A 16832-nucleotide genomic window follows, 5' to 3' on the forward strand; every position below is an offset into this window, starting at 1 on the left:
GAAGTTTGTTATATCTTCTCCATCATACATATTTTGCCCCCACCATGACCAACTTGTAAGTTGAAAACAATGCCATAATAATGTCTATTCAAATCTATAAATCTTGCATGAGGACATTAGCTACATGACGTCATCTACATGTGCATTATGATAAAGAATTGTGTATTTTCATTATTTCTTCTAATAGTGGTTGAAGCATTTTCCTTAGGTAGTGATAAAGGAGAATGAATTACACATTCAACTTTATCTTGATGAAGAATGTGCTTAATTCTCCTTTTCCAAATTGAAAAATTTATATCACTAAGTTTTTTAGTTGTGCTAAATTCATGACTAATAGCTTTGAAGGCCATATTTAATTAATTAATATTTAATCTAGTAATCAGAAAGATCTGATCCAGTTGTGCCAATCCAAGACTACTAGCTGATGTTGAATGTATATGATAATACCAACCATACTCTTCAAGGGCATGCCTGACATCATTGCATGCAGAGAACCAAAAAAGTGAACCGAGCTTCAAATTTTCCTTGGAGAAGTTTAATAGGAAGCTTGGCCTGTGTTTCAGAACTCATGATTTTCTTTTTTAATTCTTAACGAGCAATTTGATGGGTTGTTCGAGACAATTGAAGGATACATTAGTATTAATTGTTCATGTTACATAGAGAGTCCAATCGGTGCACTTGTGCCTACCATGACCTAATGATAAGATGATTAGCTGGTCCTAATCACCAAAAAATAATTGTCTTTATACATCATCATCGTTTTAAATAACTCTTTGATTGACCCCAAAGTTTGCCAAGGCTTAGGACCTGGCTACTCTGCCTCCTTACAATGCCCCCTTGAGTTGAAATCTACAAAATCATTACAGATCCAAGAACTTATTGTTCTGAATAAATTAATTACTAAAGTATAGGGGAAAGTCCAAAACTATAAGACCCCGAAATAAAAAAATTCATGGGTGATTGCTTCTTGTTCAATATGAAATTTTAGTATTATTTTTTCCTCTAAACAATAAATCATACTAGCTTTGTCCCTTCCATAACCTATGACATCTGGAATGATGTCATCATCTATAATATCCATCTAAATCTAAACTTTGGTGTCCCAAAGATTTTACTGAGCTGGGAGGGGATCTTGCGCATGCATGATGGACCTTGTATAAATGCAGACTATTAAATTTCATTATTATCATCAAAGTTAACCATCCTATACATTATTATAATGAATGGTGTTACAACCCTTGGTGTCCCATTTTTTTTCTAATTTTTATGATGGTCCCCCCATTTTGGAGACAGTAACTAACGAAATAACATACCAAACATCGACTAAAAGCACCACTCCACGCTTTTATATATATATATAAATCATTATCAATGTGACATTGGATTGTGTATGACGGGAGTATAACACCATATGGAATAAGATAATCATTGATTCATTATATATATATATCAATATCAATGTGACATGGGGTTGTGTATGGAGTGTTGAAATCCACAAAATGATTTAAAAAGAAAAAAAAAGGAAATAAACGAAAATTTAGGATTTCTTATTATGAATTCTTTTTTAAAAAAGGTACAACATCATTACAATTTAAATAGACATAATAAAAGAAAATAAAGACTAATTGACCCTTACGTCTAAAAAGAAAGAAAATAATTTCAATATAATAACTAAATAAATAAATATATAGTGACTAAATATATTAATAACTTCTAATATCCCCCCACAAATTCACAATATGCCTGTAAGAAGCATTGAGAGTGTGTCAACCAAAAATATAAAACACGAAAACAAGTGTGACTTAGTAAACAACTTTGCAATCATACTATTGAGAAATCCCTTAGCATCTAATTAAGCTTCATACTATTTAATCGAAGTTCCAAATACCAATTATCAGTCTTACGCAAAGCAAAAGTTCTTCAATCATAGTTCCTACCAAAGAGAATAAAAAACAACTTTTAGGAGTAGCTGTAAGAGGAGAGGAAGGAGCATGAAAATAAAAAATAGAATAAAGACAAACGAAAACATAAAACCATAGAAGAAGAAGAAGAGGAAGAGATAAACAAAATTTGAATTCATATCTAACAAACAAAGCTAAACAAAATTTGGATTCATATCTAACAAATAGGAGCCAAGAGCACCTTCATACCTATTTAACTATATAATAAAATTTGAATATAAAAAAATGGTGGGTGTAAAAATCCACAATTGATCATGTCCTTCAAGGGGAATTTGGATTCATATCCAATAAACAAAAACAAACATAATTTTGGATTTATATCCAACAAACAGAGATAGAAAAAATTTAGATTTATATCCAACATAGAAGAAGGAAAGACATACAGAATTTTGGATTCATATCCAACAAATGAATATTGATTCGTGCCCACTTGGTGTATCAGCTGATTCATGTCCAGCTGATGTTCCTTGATTGAGGGAGTAATCAACAAAATTTATAACCTATTACACCATGAATTAGGGTAGCAAAGACAAAGCTACTATAGCATAGTGGCTCTAGGATCGTTCACTGGGAAGGGTTTTCAATTCATAAATGATACCAATTCAAAGTGAATTGGTGCTTTTTCATTTCAAGGTTAGCTTAAGAAATAAAACACAAACTTTGGTTGAAAAAGGTTTAGGTTTAAACTAACGGCAAAGGAAGTAATGGAAATTACTTATGAAGAAAAACATTCCTTGGAGGTTTAGGTTCACAAGGGAGGTTCCTCGTGCAAAGACAGAGCTCCGGTCATTTGGTTCATTTCCTCGCATTAGAGAATTAACATATAGTCAATTCTCTAACCGGTGTTGTACAGATGCTTCCTATTGATGGGTTCAAACACTAAATCCCTCTCACTGATACATCTTGCAATGACTCGTGCCTCTCACCTAGCATTTGCCATTCAAGGTGATCTTTAACCTTGGATTACCCGTCAAAAGCTCGCAAGAGATAATTAATGGATGTCTCTTTGGAGTCCAAAAGCTTACCAAGTGTTGGCTATTCTAGAAAATCTTACCTTCAAACTACCTCCCAAAGGCTCGCAAGAGATAAACTAGTGCATCTCAATGGATGGAGATCACTTGCCTTACCAAGTGTTGGCCCAGGTGATTCAAAGGCGTTTTAAGTTAACTAAAAAGATAAAAACCATTAACGGATCACACTTTCTCTTCATTAATGGCTGAAACCACAAAACTACTAATTCTTGCACTTGGAACCTTTCCCGGTAACCTTAACTCCAAGGAACTAAAAGTCTAGCCACTCATTTTCTGAGGAAACACGCCGGATGTGAAATATCCGGATGGAATGGCGGCGGAGCAGAATTCCGGATGCGAGACATCCGGGTGGAATGGCAGAGCAGCAGAATTCCGGATGCGAGACATCCGGGTGGAATGGCGGCGTAGTAGAATTCTGGATGCGAGACATCCGGGTGGAATGGCAACACGCTCCCCTATTCGGACTCCATCATGGAGAAGCAGACGACACTTGCGATCATCACACACCCGGATGATAGCATATCCTATTCGGATATGTTGTCCGGATCATTGTCCCATACTCCTTGCATTTCGGATTTGCTTATGGCAAAGGACTTCAAAGCTTCAGTTCTTCATGTTTCTGAGCTTTCCATTGCTTTGCCATGGATTCCAAAGAACTCTCCTCAATCTTGGATTGCTTTGGTGATCAAAAAGCTATCAAAACACCAAAACTTAACACAATTTGATTAGAATTGATTGCAAGGGTCCTTAATATGTTAATTGGGTTAAAGGGTGATAACTACTACTCAAAAGTGTTTAAAAGAGTTAATTACAAGCTATGAAATAACACTTTTTGAGTAGTAATCAAATATGAAATCAAATACCAAAATCAAATAGGAAAAGAACGATACAATCACTCATTACAATATCCTACAATCAAACATATACGAAAATAGTGTATGAAATTAAACTCTCTTTCATGAAGTTACAAATAAAAAATCCCATTAAAGATGAAGAGAGGTGGTTTGAACCCATTGTCTCCTGCTAAACTAAGCTCTAATACCATGTTGAAATCCATAAAAATATTCAAAGAGACAAAAAGAGAAAAAAAAATGAAAATTTAGGATTTCTCATTGTGAAATCTTTTTAAAATAGGTACAATACCATTACAATTTAAATAGACCTAATAAAATAAAAGAAAGACTAATTTATCCTTACTTATAAAAAAAAGAAAATAATTTCAATATAATAAATAAATAAATATATAATAACTAAATATGTTAATAACTTCTAACAAAAAGTACAACACCATATGGAATATATATATATATATATATATATATCATTATACATGGGGTTGTGTATGCAAGGAGTATAACACCATATGGAATAAGATAATGATTGATTCATTAAAGTTGTACTCAGAAGTCATTTCTCCTTGAGGTTACCTCCAAATGCATCCATTACATAGGAAGAAACTAGACAATGAGAAAATTTTGCAAAAATACCAAATTAAAGTACTTGTGTGACACCAACATAACAAGTAATATTCAAATTTAGTTAATTAATTCAATCCTGATGTGATTGGCAATTTGTTTCATCTTAGTGTTGGTCAGTGATTAAAAAAATCTAACAACTATAACTAGATTCCAAAACGATCCCCATCAAATAACAACTCATTATTCCTCAATGAAATATGGAGTTTTTTTTTTGCATAATTTAATGCACAAGGCCATCAAAATGCCAATGAGAGCCCATATTTTATATAGGTAGTCAATTTTATGAATAAGAGTTAGACAATCATTCAAGTGATCCTCAGGAGTCATTTTTCGTTGATGTTGCTTCCAATGCATCCATACAAATACAAATATTAATTGGAAGAAGCCAAACATACTGAACACTACTGAATAAATAGTTGGTGCCACAACTATTCTCATCGAATAAAGATTCATGATATCCCAAGTAGAAGGCAAGGATCGATGCACTCTTTCTTATCGAATTAGTATTTCAACTTGAGTAGCCTTCACTACTTTTCACTAATTTGAAGTTCCTCTTAATCTTCAAGATATTTTTATATACCAAATAGGTATCAAGACACCTTTCAAAGGGAAAATTCTCTATTATATACCAAAAAATTTATGAAATAAGGATCAATGCAATTTTCTAATGGCATTAATTCGTAAATGATTTATAATAACAAGAAATAAACATTTAGTCAATGTTTTTAGAATTGGATGAGTCCTTGAACAAAAAAAGTAATCGGTTCATGGTTCACTGGTAAGACCGGTGATGTCATAAATAATAACTTATATATTATATAAAATTTTAAATAATTATAAGAAATTAAAATGATATATAATTAAAAATTTTAATAATATTTTATTTTTATATTTGACGTATCAAATTAAATGATGAAGAGAAATATAAATATATTAATATTTTAATTTTTATTAAATAGAAAATTTATAATATTTAAATATAAAGATATATTTAAAATGAAAAAAATGTAATATTTAATTTTATTTGCATGTCTTTTGTATTTTATTATTTTAAAATTATTATATTAATTAATTTATATTAATTTTTTAATTACATTATATAATTATTATAAAAATAAATGTGAAAGTGTTTTACACTTTTATACAATAAAAATTTGAAAAAAAAAATATTAATTTTGTTCTATAATTTTATTTGCAAATATAATACAATGAAAAAACTTCATAGCTTAATGGTTAAGCTTCAATTTTTACACTTGAAGGTCTGAGCTCAAGCTCTCAAACTTGCAAATTTTTTTTCTTCTCACTAACTAATCCCACATGAAAATGGATAAAAAATATGTAGGGATTATGGGGTATAAAAGGCACACAAGAATCATTAACTTCTAAGACTAAAAGTTTATTAGGCTTGATGACAAATGAGTCGGATGAGCTCCTCATAGAGTAATTCGGTTCCCTTAGGAAATGTTGTCATTTTAGTACAAAATGCATCAAAATGTTTTTTTTACTTCAAAAAAAAAAAGGTGTTTTTTTGGCTTAAAAAAAGAGAAAAAATAGGTTGAACCATCTGGTTTGCCGATCCAACTGTTGGTTCAATCGATTCAATTCTGGTTCAACCCTTGACCCACTCAATTAGTTGGATTGAACCAGAACCATGATCGACCGGTGGTTGGACTGGTAAGATTGGTCGATTTGGTCAAGTTTTTAAAACCGTGCATTTAACCATTCATCTTTTGGGGCCATGAGATTAAAAAAAAAAAAAAAAACCTACAAAACCAAGGGATCACACCTTAGAAAGGTTTTAACATGCCTTTTCATACCTAGGGCTTTGATTCTAGTTGTTGGAATATCTGAATTAATTCATTCCAAGCCATGGATCGTAGGGTGCATGCTACTAACATCTTAGATATACTAGATTTAAGCAACAAAAAACAATTATTAATAAAAAAAGACATATCTAGGCGGTGCTCAGAAAACAATACCTACAATCTAGATATTCCTGGATCGATTTTAGTCAATGAAAGTAATGATGCGGATCTCAAAACCTAATGATCTTCCGCCTGATCACTCATTTGATCCTTGACAATTGTGTAGAGTGGCTATACACCTTGACATGAAAGAAAGGAGAAGGCTAGGCATTTGGATGATTGAATAGTCTTAAAAGTTAGAGTTTATGTAGGGAATCCCAGATTTCTTTGTTCCCTATCCCACAATTAGGTTAGACGCATTGATTTCTTCCTAGTGCTCTAAATCATAGTAATGGAAGAAAAAAAAACATATTTTAAACATACAAGATCTAGATTAATGGTTTAGAAACTTTTAGCTTTGATTTGGATCGATGTTCCCAAATCAAATTTCCTTTTCGTGAAGATCAAGCCTAAAGTCTTCAAAAGTCTCATACAACCACAATCTTCCACTCAATGACTCTACCTCGATCCTTGACATACAAATGGCGAGGTGTTTGGGAGGGTGGAGGCTAAAACTCTATCTTTTTGGATGGTAAAAGACTGAAAAGTTAGCAACCTTAACCCTTAAGGGAGTATTTATAAGGTTTCCTACTAGGCTTAAGTGGCTTGAGCCTATCAAGGGCTTAGTCATTTAATCTAGCCCAAAAGGGTCATAATTGATTAATGTACCCAACAAGGTTGTCTAGTTAATCGATTGGCCTAATTCAAATATATTGTTCTGAACCCCTATGTAATCTTATGAAATTGCCAAAATGTTCTTATGCACATAAGTGAACCAAGAGATAGTCCAATCCTCAAATTGTGCCATCAAGGTATATGAGCTCAGACGGGGACCACTGGAATGCATAGGATAGAATTGGCTCCTTCATAATCCAATTGTGAAGTTGATTTAACATCCTATTATAGAAAATCAATTTCACTCAAGTGCCTTATGTAAATTACAATGAGATACTCAGTGCTCATGTTCGTGACTTGCTATCCATTGCATATAGTCTTCCCATGAACTAATGTTTGTACTCTAACTACCTCTACTATTCTTGAGTTACATATCCTCCTATTATATGACTAACTAACATATTTTAGCTATTCAAGAGCTTATGTTGAGTTCCAGTTAAGGAACTACTATGACTATAGTTTACATGAATACACCTCTTTAGAATCATTTAAGGGAACATAATGTCTCAATCCTATGAGATATTATGGTACTTCTATTAAGAATACATGTTGTTATTAGCTTCCATCAATAGTGACCCAATCCATGGGGAATATATGATCACCTTAAGACTTATACATAAGTCAAAACCATTGCTAACTTCGACACAAACTCAATATTCTCTCAAAGTTGAGAGATAACACAATGTAGTAGCTTGGTGAGGTCATGATTATCTATAACCTTATGTCATGACTCATATAGTTCATGTCCAATGTGTAATCATACACACTAGTACGCTCACCATGGGAAATCTTGATAGCCAAGACCAATTATCTTTCCAATTAGGAGGTAACACTACAACCTCTAATGGTTTGTCTAAGCTTAGGAACTGGGTGTAAACAAATCATTTTCTTACAAGGAATACTTGACTTGGATATTTCGTGCAATTCCTAAGGCACCTAAGTCACAAACAATGCAAGAGATGTAGGTCATAATTCTTATAAGGTACAATGCATGAATATATTTTTATAAAGTTTTTCACTAGACAAATAAACTCCAAACTAAGTAATACTAAATGCGTTTGATTTATTAATGAGTTTAGTAATTTGTAAACATAACTTAAAACTTATGAAAATTATTATAAGTTTCATATTATTTACATAAAAGGCTTTCAATAATTTTGATGACTTTTTAAAAATAAATTATCTATCATGAAAACTTCCAAAAACTTTATTTATTCACTAAATTGGAATAGTTGTACTTATAAGGAATATCAAATTTTATAAAGACTTTAAAATAATAGAATCTTCCCTTAATATAGAAACTCAAGTCCTTAAAGATCTCAAAAATAGAAGCTTTGAAAAGAAAAGATCTTCTAAGGATTCTATAGAAAAAAAAACTAGATTCTCTGACAATTTTAAAAAAACTTTCCATATAAAAAAAATTCTTTAATAGTAACACCATTCCAATTTTAAATAAAACTTTAATTTGAAAATAACCTTTTCATGAAAATTTATTTTCCATAAGAAAATCCAAAATTAGCAACTTTGAAAGCACTTTTCATCACATGCAACATAACAATGTGCATAATATATACATATATATATATTCAAAAAGAGATCTCATGGTCAAGGGATATTTTTCACAACTTTCCAATTGTGAATAAGAGCCATTGGTTTTCAACTTGCCATAACTTGACACCAATATTTGAACAACAAAAATATAGTTACTAGCAAGTAAATTATAAGTAAGACGAATAAGTAAACCATAGAGATTTGCATTAACACCCTTCCTCAGGTGTAGCCTCCTATTTTTGGGCTTACATGTAGGTTTAATAAATTGGGTAAATAGTTATGCAATGGTGAGGTTCAAAAACCTGACCTCTCACATGGCCCTAATACCATGTTGGATTACCAATTGTCCTAAAACCCTAAGTTTGTAGGATTTAAGCTCACAATGTATATCATACACTCTAATACACCTTTTATCAAACCTTCTGAATAATCCTAACCATAATATTTATATAATTTCCTTGTCCAATAGATCAATATTGTATCTCCCTTTTAGGGAATTGACTTTGCATAGTCTTCTTAAATATGTTGGCATTTTATTTGAGTTTTACTTGGCTTTGGTCCTCCTTCAAACAATGCTTTTTCATTTCTCCTTTTTCTTCCCATTCTTTTGCTTGTCATCCCTTGGTTCCATGCATTTTCAACGAGCTAGTTGAAGTTTCAAATGACCTAATCCATATTTTTTCTTTCTTTTCTTCTCGTTCTTTTTTTTTTTTTTTGTAATTTTTTTTAGTTTATGGTCATCTTGTTTATTTAGTGTGTGTACGTGTGTTTTCTAAAAATGTGCACAGTTAAGGAGCCAAATTTTGTGGCATATGCATAGAGCACATAGAAGATGCAATGAAATTAAAGAAAACTATTTTAACTTCCACAGTTTGGATCCTAAAATCTTCCTTGTGCAAGTTTTGACATGCCCTTTTGAGAAACCAAACTAGTTGTGGAGTTTACAGAATGTATAGACGGGGGCAACTCAATTAAGATTAGTTTTAGCCAGCTGCTTATACCCCATGTACTTTTGGTAGTGCATACAAAAGCACAAAACTGTAAAAAATGTGTAACCCAATAAAAGCCATTATTAGGGTTCTGACAAGTCCCCTCAAGAAACTAAAGAAAGTGAACCATGCACATTAACAGAACTGCAGTACTAGAAAACCCTGAAATCACACACAGTATATGTGTATATATATAACATAGAGTTTCTTTGGATCAAAGAAATCTTCAACAACGCCTCAGTAGGCTTTAAGAGCACCCTCAGGATTTCGACCTTCTTCTGTGAAAAGGAAATGAGTAAGTCAATATGATCAAATGACTTGAACTGCAATGGGTGGTGGTCATCAAATAGCTCTTCTGTTATCTTTATCAACCCTTTGGTGAATGAGAACAGCCTGAGTGAGTATCTTGCTTCATTCCCCTTCATAATGACTTGATGTTTGGGAGGATGTATCTTGCTAAACATACTTCTCTTCAGCTAAATTATAATTCCAAAACTGTGACATACTTTAGTATCAAATTCATCAAAATTGTGTTCCTTGTCTTTTGGTAGATGTGTTCTTGAGATTTTTATTACATAATTTTGGGTTTCGGGAAGAGGAAATTGAAAACATATAAATAATGATCTATCACTGGATATCATATAGTGAAGATTAGACTCACCATGAATAATTCACCTGCCCTGACTAAAAAGACTGGGAGTGAGGGGGCTCATACCCAATCCACTTGCTATCCTTTGTTTCTATCTCCAACCCATTGACTTGATTTTGATGAAGTATACTCATTAAACTTTTAGTCGGAATGAGGGGGGGAAAGCTATGTTAGTCTCACTCATCTTGGGGACTCTATATTTCAAGGATCTAATTAGGCAAGTATCTGATGCAATGTGAGTCATTCTCTATACCATAGCTTTCTATACCATTCTCATCACTGCCTGTTCTTAATCAGCGAGTAGCTTTGAATAGGAATGCACATTTTGACTGATCAAGAAGGAAGAAAAATATATGAAAGTGAAATGAATAAGTGTAAAGACTTAGAGCGGGGTAACATATTAAACCATTCCAGATATGCTCATTTCCTGCTGGCCACATGACCTTTGCAAAAATTTGAATTAATTTCTTACAGTTATTGATGCCCAGGCGTTGATGAAGAGAAGCAACAGGGCGTTATAGAGTATATACATGGTAAGGCTTATCAATAATGTTTTGGTTCTTAGTTGATTTGTATCAGGAGATCGAACAACTCTCCCATTGCAGCAAAGACTGTGTCGTGAACTCCTAACCAATGTTTATCATAGACTGCCATGAAACAGCCAAGAATCTGTACCAGTCTTCAAATTTTCCTTGGAGAAGTCTAGGATCGATAGGAATCTTTGGAAGTATCTCCAAACTGATGATCCTAGATTTTTTAGTTTTACCAAGCAAGTTTGAGGGCTCTTGAGATAAAATGGATAAATTGATTTTAATTGTTCATGTTATTTACAGACTCAAATCCATGCAAATGAGATCACATTTCTTAATTATTTATGTTATACAGTTCAATTGATGCTCCTGTGCCATGACATAACAAATGAGGTCACATATAGTTACAGGCAAGTAAACTATAAGTTAGATGAATCCATCAATTGATCCGCATGCTCTGAAATTATTTATTTATTTATTTTCAATTTCATGGGTGATTGCTCTTTGTTCAGTCTGAAGTTTATTTTATCTTTTTGGTCATAAATCTTTTGCCCCTACCATAACTAACTTGTAAGTTGAAAACAATATCATAATCTATAGCATCAATCCAAATCTATAAACCTCCAAATCCGGAATATTTTACTCTTGTCAGGAGCTCCATGGATGTTTGTGTGTTGGAAGAGCATCTTGCCTGTGGGACCTTAGCTACATGTCTATTATGATCAGATGCAGCCATATTGAGATGGACCAAGACTTTGTTAGGACTTGTCAATGCCATGGCAACCAAAATTTTACTCTCTCCAACCCTATTGTATGATTGAATCTTTTAACATGACATACTGCATAAATGTAATCAATGTTATGCTATTGTGACCTGTAGGATAACCCAACCAGAAAAATGGAAAGAAAGAGTAGCTAGCATTTTCTATTTTGATGTGGGAGCTCCCATTGTGGTAACAGGAACCTTGATTGCAAGCTTGCAATTACTTTTAGGGTTTGGAGGTCATACATTTTTGTTAGTACATATCCATGTCAATGTGAATCGGTATAGTAAATGCATCTGAAATAAGGCATTAGAAAATAACTCCAGTGGTCCTCAGAAATCATGTTTTTTCCTTGATGTCAGCCTCCAAATCCGTCCACAGGCTTGCATGCTAGCCCACAGAAACAAAAAAGATAGAAAAATCTAGGAAAAAAAAATACTGGACTAAACAAGCAGTAGAGCCAAACCCCACTAATCATACTCATCAAATTAGTTATTTAAATCAAATTTTAAGTTATTTAACTCAAATCTTTATGATTAGATATATATTACATTTTATGCAATTATTGAGCATAGTCTATTTGTTTTAATGTGGTCCCAAAATATAATTTAGACTTATAATTCTACAACCCATGAAAATGACTTTCTTTTCAAGGTCTTAGCGTTAAAGAAGCATCCAACTCTTGCTTGGCTGTGGCTCAATTCTAAGAACAATGAGAAAATAAAAAAAGAGTTTGAAGGAATATCAATATGTGATGTATTGTTCTGATGGAATGGAAAAGGAATCTGATGGAAATTGTGGGAAAACTTTTGCATTTTGAGATGACTCTTCTGTTAAAAAATGGTTGAAAAGACTGGAGAAATTTTTTTGATTTGCTTTCTTGTTTTCTTTCCTTGAGTTTTTGAGGACCAAGCAGGCCTCAACGATCAGATGGAAAATGATAATTTTCCTTAACATTTTTTCTCTTTTATTAATACTGGTCCCGACCTATCATAACCTAAATGAAGGAACCTTCTATCGTGCATGGTACCTCACCCATTGAGGCGATTGAAGGGGCACACAAGATCAAGATAAAGTAATCATTGTATTGAATATATGCCTCAATGGACACTACAGATTTTTATTTAGTTTTTTTATGCAGGTGATTGTCATCACTAATCATCACATATTTTTCTCTCAATAACTTAACATTCTTGCAGATCTGATTTGCCCTCATTGTCAGGACTCTGCTTCACGAAGCTCCACACTGATGCCTTCAGTGAGTTCAACTACCCTTCTAAAGTTCCATTGCTTTGTTTTTTTTCAAAATCTTCATCCATATAGTAAAACATCTCAAGCAGTCTACCCATAAGGTCAATTCTTTGGTACCAAATGATAGGATCAAGTTTCAGAATCATTGTGAAAATAAAATAAAAACCGAAAATGAGCGAGAAATTAAGAGCCCGATTTAACCTAAAATTAAATGAAACACAATTGAAATTCATTATGCCTCTGTCAAAGTCCACACAATATTCAAATACCATAAATTGAAATAAAATCAAAAGTAATTCCTCTTGATACTACAAAGGGAGGAGAATATCCTCCTTTATCTGGTGGAAGGTCTTTCAAGCCAATTTGTCTTCTTTCCCTTCATTTATCTCGCGTTGCATGGGCATTTAGGGTTCAAGAAAATGTCAAAATACAGATTAAAATTAGCATTTGATTTCTGAGTGTAGTCAACATTGGCAAGCATCATTATGTTGTAGCTGGAGATCGTCCATATTCAATGATAGTGCTTTGATGTTGTATTAGGTTGCTGAGAAAGATACGGGAAAACTATAGAAAATAATAAAGTAGAGAAGTTGGAATAATAGCATATTAGAAATAATTTTGAAAAATGAAAATATATCAAAGTTGAAAAGATGTCTTTCAAAAGGTGTTACATAAACGGGTAAGTATTGAAGTGATGCAACCTAAATTGAATGGATGCAACCCTAAATCAAAGGGTGCTTTGAAATCTATATATAGGGTTAAGGAATGGTAATTTTATTTATTCATTTAATCACAAAATTATTCTATTCTTTCCATTCTTACACATTTTTCAGCTTCTATTTTCGTCTTGCATCAAAATTCATATATAATATTATTCTGCAGAAACAATATATAGATTCCTGACAAGCTTGCTATATTTTGAGAGTATTTGAGGACTGCTTTCATCAGGACCGTACAATTCAAGCAAACAAACATAACTTCGTTGTGTTATTTTCTTTGTACGTGCACTTTGTACTATTTCAACTTCAATATTTTTGGATTAACAATTTTAATCCAATAAATTAAGATGTGGAAATGATACCACTGTTGTCTCTTTGTGACTATGCTATTCATTTTGTTAAGTTAAAGAAATTTGATGGTGGTAACTTCAAGTGTTGGTAGAAATGTTTTATTTTCTACCACAAGTAATATGGTTTATTTGCTTACTACACAAAATCCACGAGAATGAGAAGTTGAAACTTGGACAAAAACTCATGCATGCTAAAAATGTTGGCAAGTTATAGGGAATTATAGAGTATTCACTTGCATAGGTTATAACTTCTTAACAATAATAACAACCTCTTAATGATAATAACATTCTAACGAGAACAATAATAATCTAAGAACATCCAACCAAAATGACACCCCAAATATGATGTGAAAAAAATCCGTCAAAGGGAGGTAAAAAATTAACCATGGATTCTTCAATTTCAGTAAAAATGGGGATATAAATAAATTCTCATTTGTTTCTTCACCTTGATAACAAGTGGAAATGATTATTAATACTTGAAATGGGCATCTATCACCTCATAAAACAATGAACAAGAAAAGAAATCGTACTGTAGGAATTTCTCCAAAAGGTTGATGAAAAAACTTGTATCTTCACCCTTAAGCCCTAGAATAGTGCCCAAAAAACAACTTTATTTACTTCTTCCCTTTTTTCTCTACCACTTTTCACCACATTCCAAAGCCTTAATGCTATTTATATTTAGGCTTAGAGAATACGTAAATAAAATTAACCCAATATACACATGGGCCTAGGAAACTTTTCATGGGCTTAGATAAAGTTAGCTCAACAATCCCCCCCTATATTATATGAGGGACGGATGTCAATCTATAACTCCATCACATAGAGTTCAAACATGCTATGCCAATGTGTAACTAAAGATTTAATTCCACTTGGGAACCACTTTTGTGCTTTAGGCATTCTTATTTGTGTGAATCTTCTTCAACTTATAAATCAATTTAGCATTGTGCCCAATAATAAGAATGTCATCAACATATACTAATATCTTAAAACCATCAAGAAAATATTTCTTGAAGTAGACTCAAGAATATGCTTTGGTTCTTAGAAAGTCATGCCTCATCATTAACGAGTCGAACTTCTTGTACCATCTTGAAGCTTGCTTCAACCCATAAAGACTTTTCTTCAATTTGTAGACCAAGTGTTCTTTCCCTTTTACTACAAAACCCTTTGGTTACTCTATCTAATTTCTTCCTCCAAATTACTATGAAAAAAAGTTGTTTTCACATCCATCTGCTTAAGCTCAAGATTCAAACTAGCCACTAACCTAAATGCAACTTTAATGGGATTCATCTTCACTATTAGGGATAAAATTTCATCAAAATCCAAACCCTTTTTCTACCCAAAGCCCTTAACAACCAACCAAGCCTTATATTTTGCTAGCTTTCCACTGTTGTCTATTTTCAACTTGAACACTCATTTGTTTTTCAATGTTTTTCTTCCATTTAGGAAGTTATACCAACTCATAGGTTTCATTTTTCTACAAGAAATCCATCATCTTAACCAATTGCTACTATCCTTATGAGACTTAACTTCCTAAAAATTATGCAACTCCTTTTCATCAATAACTAACATGTACTTAGAGGAAAGATATATAGTAAAAGGATTATGCTTTGTAGTAGACCTCCTAGCTTGGGATAGCAAATCCTCTTGATGAGGTGATTACTCTCCTGCTACACATGCTTAACTAACTCATGTGTAAGTATGTCACTTGCACCATCATCTCAATGGCACGAGGATGTATCAATCCATTGCCTAATGTAGGCAATAACCGTTTTGTTTATTTTTTTCCATTTCAAATAAAAAATATCCTTCTACCTCGCTTCTTCGCTTTCAAGAGTATATGACAAATCTTTTGATATAAGGCATTGTATACTTTTTTTTTTTTTTTTGTGGGTTACACTCCTTTGAAGATTTAAGGTTGTAAAATTAACCTAAAATTAAATAGGTAAATATGGGTAAGTAAAGTGAGAATAATGACATAAAAGACATAAAGTAGACTTATGGAAATTAGGAATAAAATTAATTTGGAAAGGAATTTTAAATTGAGAATTTAAAAAGAAAAATCTTTCCAATAATAAAATTAATTTAGAAAATTATTTTAAATTGAGAATTAAAAAAAAAATCATTTCAAATCTTTTGAGAAGTTTTGAAAGGAATTTAAATTAAGAATTTTAGAAGAAAAATATTTTGAAACTTAAAATATAAAATCTTTCCAAATATTTCTATATTCTTAAGTTTCTAAATTGTTTTTTTGGTAAAATATGATTTCTAAATTGATTCCAAGTCCATTTTCTTTCTCTAATGTATATCTATTAGAAAAGTTCTCTCAAGAACTCATGCACCTAAACTTTTCGGCCATTATTCTTTGTGCTTAACCCGAAACTTTAAAAAAGTTCATGATTCTTTTTCTTTTGTTCATGAGAAGGATTCACATCCCCTCAAGGCATTGATGAGTCCATTAAGGAGCACGATGGTGTTATGTCATGAACGTGAGATCATGTGGAGGTTTTGGAGTGTAAACCTAAGGGTGTAGCAATCATTAGGTAAATTTGTATACTTCTTTTTCATATTTAATAGTTGTTAGTTCTATGGTTTCTAACCTCATGGTTTGTATATCTGTATAGTCTCTAGAAGACTTTATTAGTAGTTTTCCACATAAATTGTTGTCTCTTGGTGTGACTAAATTTCTCTACTTCATATCTAATTCTTAAAATAAATTTTAAATTAAAATTTTGGGCTAAAAAGAAATAACTATCTATTCAACCCCTCTCTTGGTATTCCATAAGATCGATCTAAACTTTTAGGTTTGTTACTCCATCTTTAGTAGAGTGAGAGAGATGTGTTGGGTGACTTCCTCAATTTGTTAGTAGATTGAAGTAGGAAACTTCCTTTGGTGGGTAAGTTTGAATTTATTTAGGTGATG

At 32.3% G+C, this 16832-nt stretch overlaps 1 pseudogene; it reads right to left on the reverse strand.

Moving 5' to 3' along the window:
* Positions 1–9886: 9886 nt before the first annotated feature.
* On the reverse strand, positions 9887–11606 carry LOC100854432 (probable 2-oxoglutarate-dependent dioxygenase AOP1.2; annotated as a pseudogene).
* Positions 11607–16832: the final 5226 nt, after the last annotated feature.

The sequence above is a fragment of the Vitis vinifera genome, chromosome 9, assembly GCF_030704535.1.
Source record: "Vitis vinifera cultivar Pinot Noir 40024 chromosome 9, ASM3070453v1".
NCBI classification, from domain to species: Eukaryota; Viridiplantae; Streptophyta; class Magnoliopsida; order Vitales; family Vitaceae; genus Vitis; species Vitis vinifera.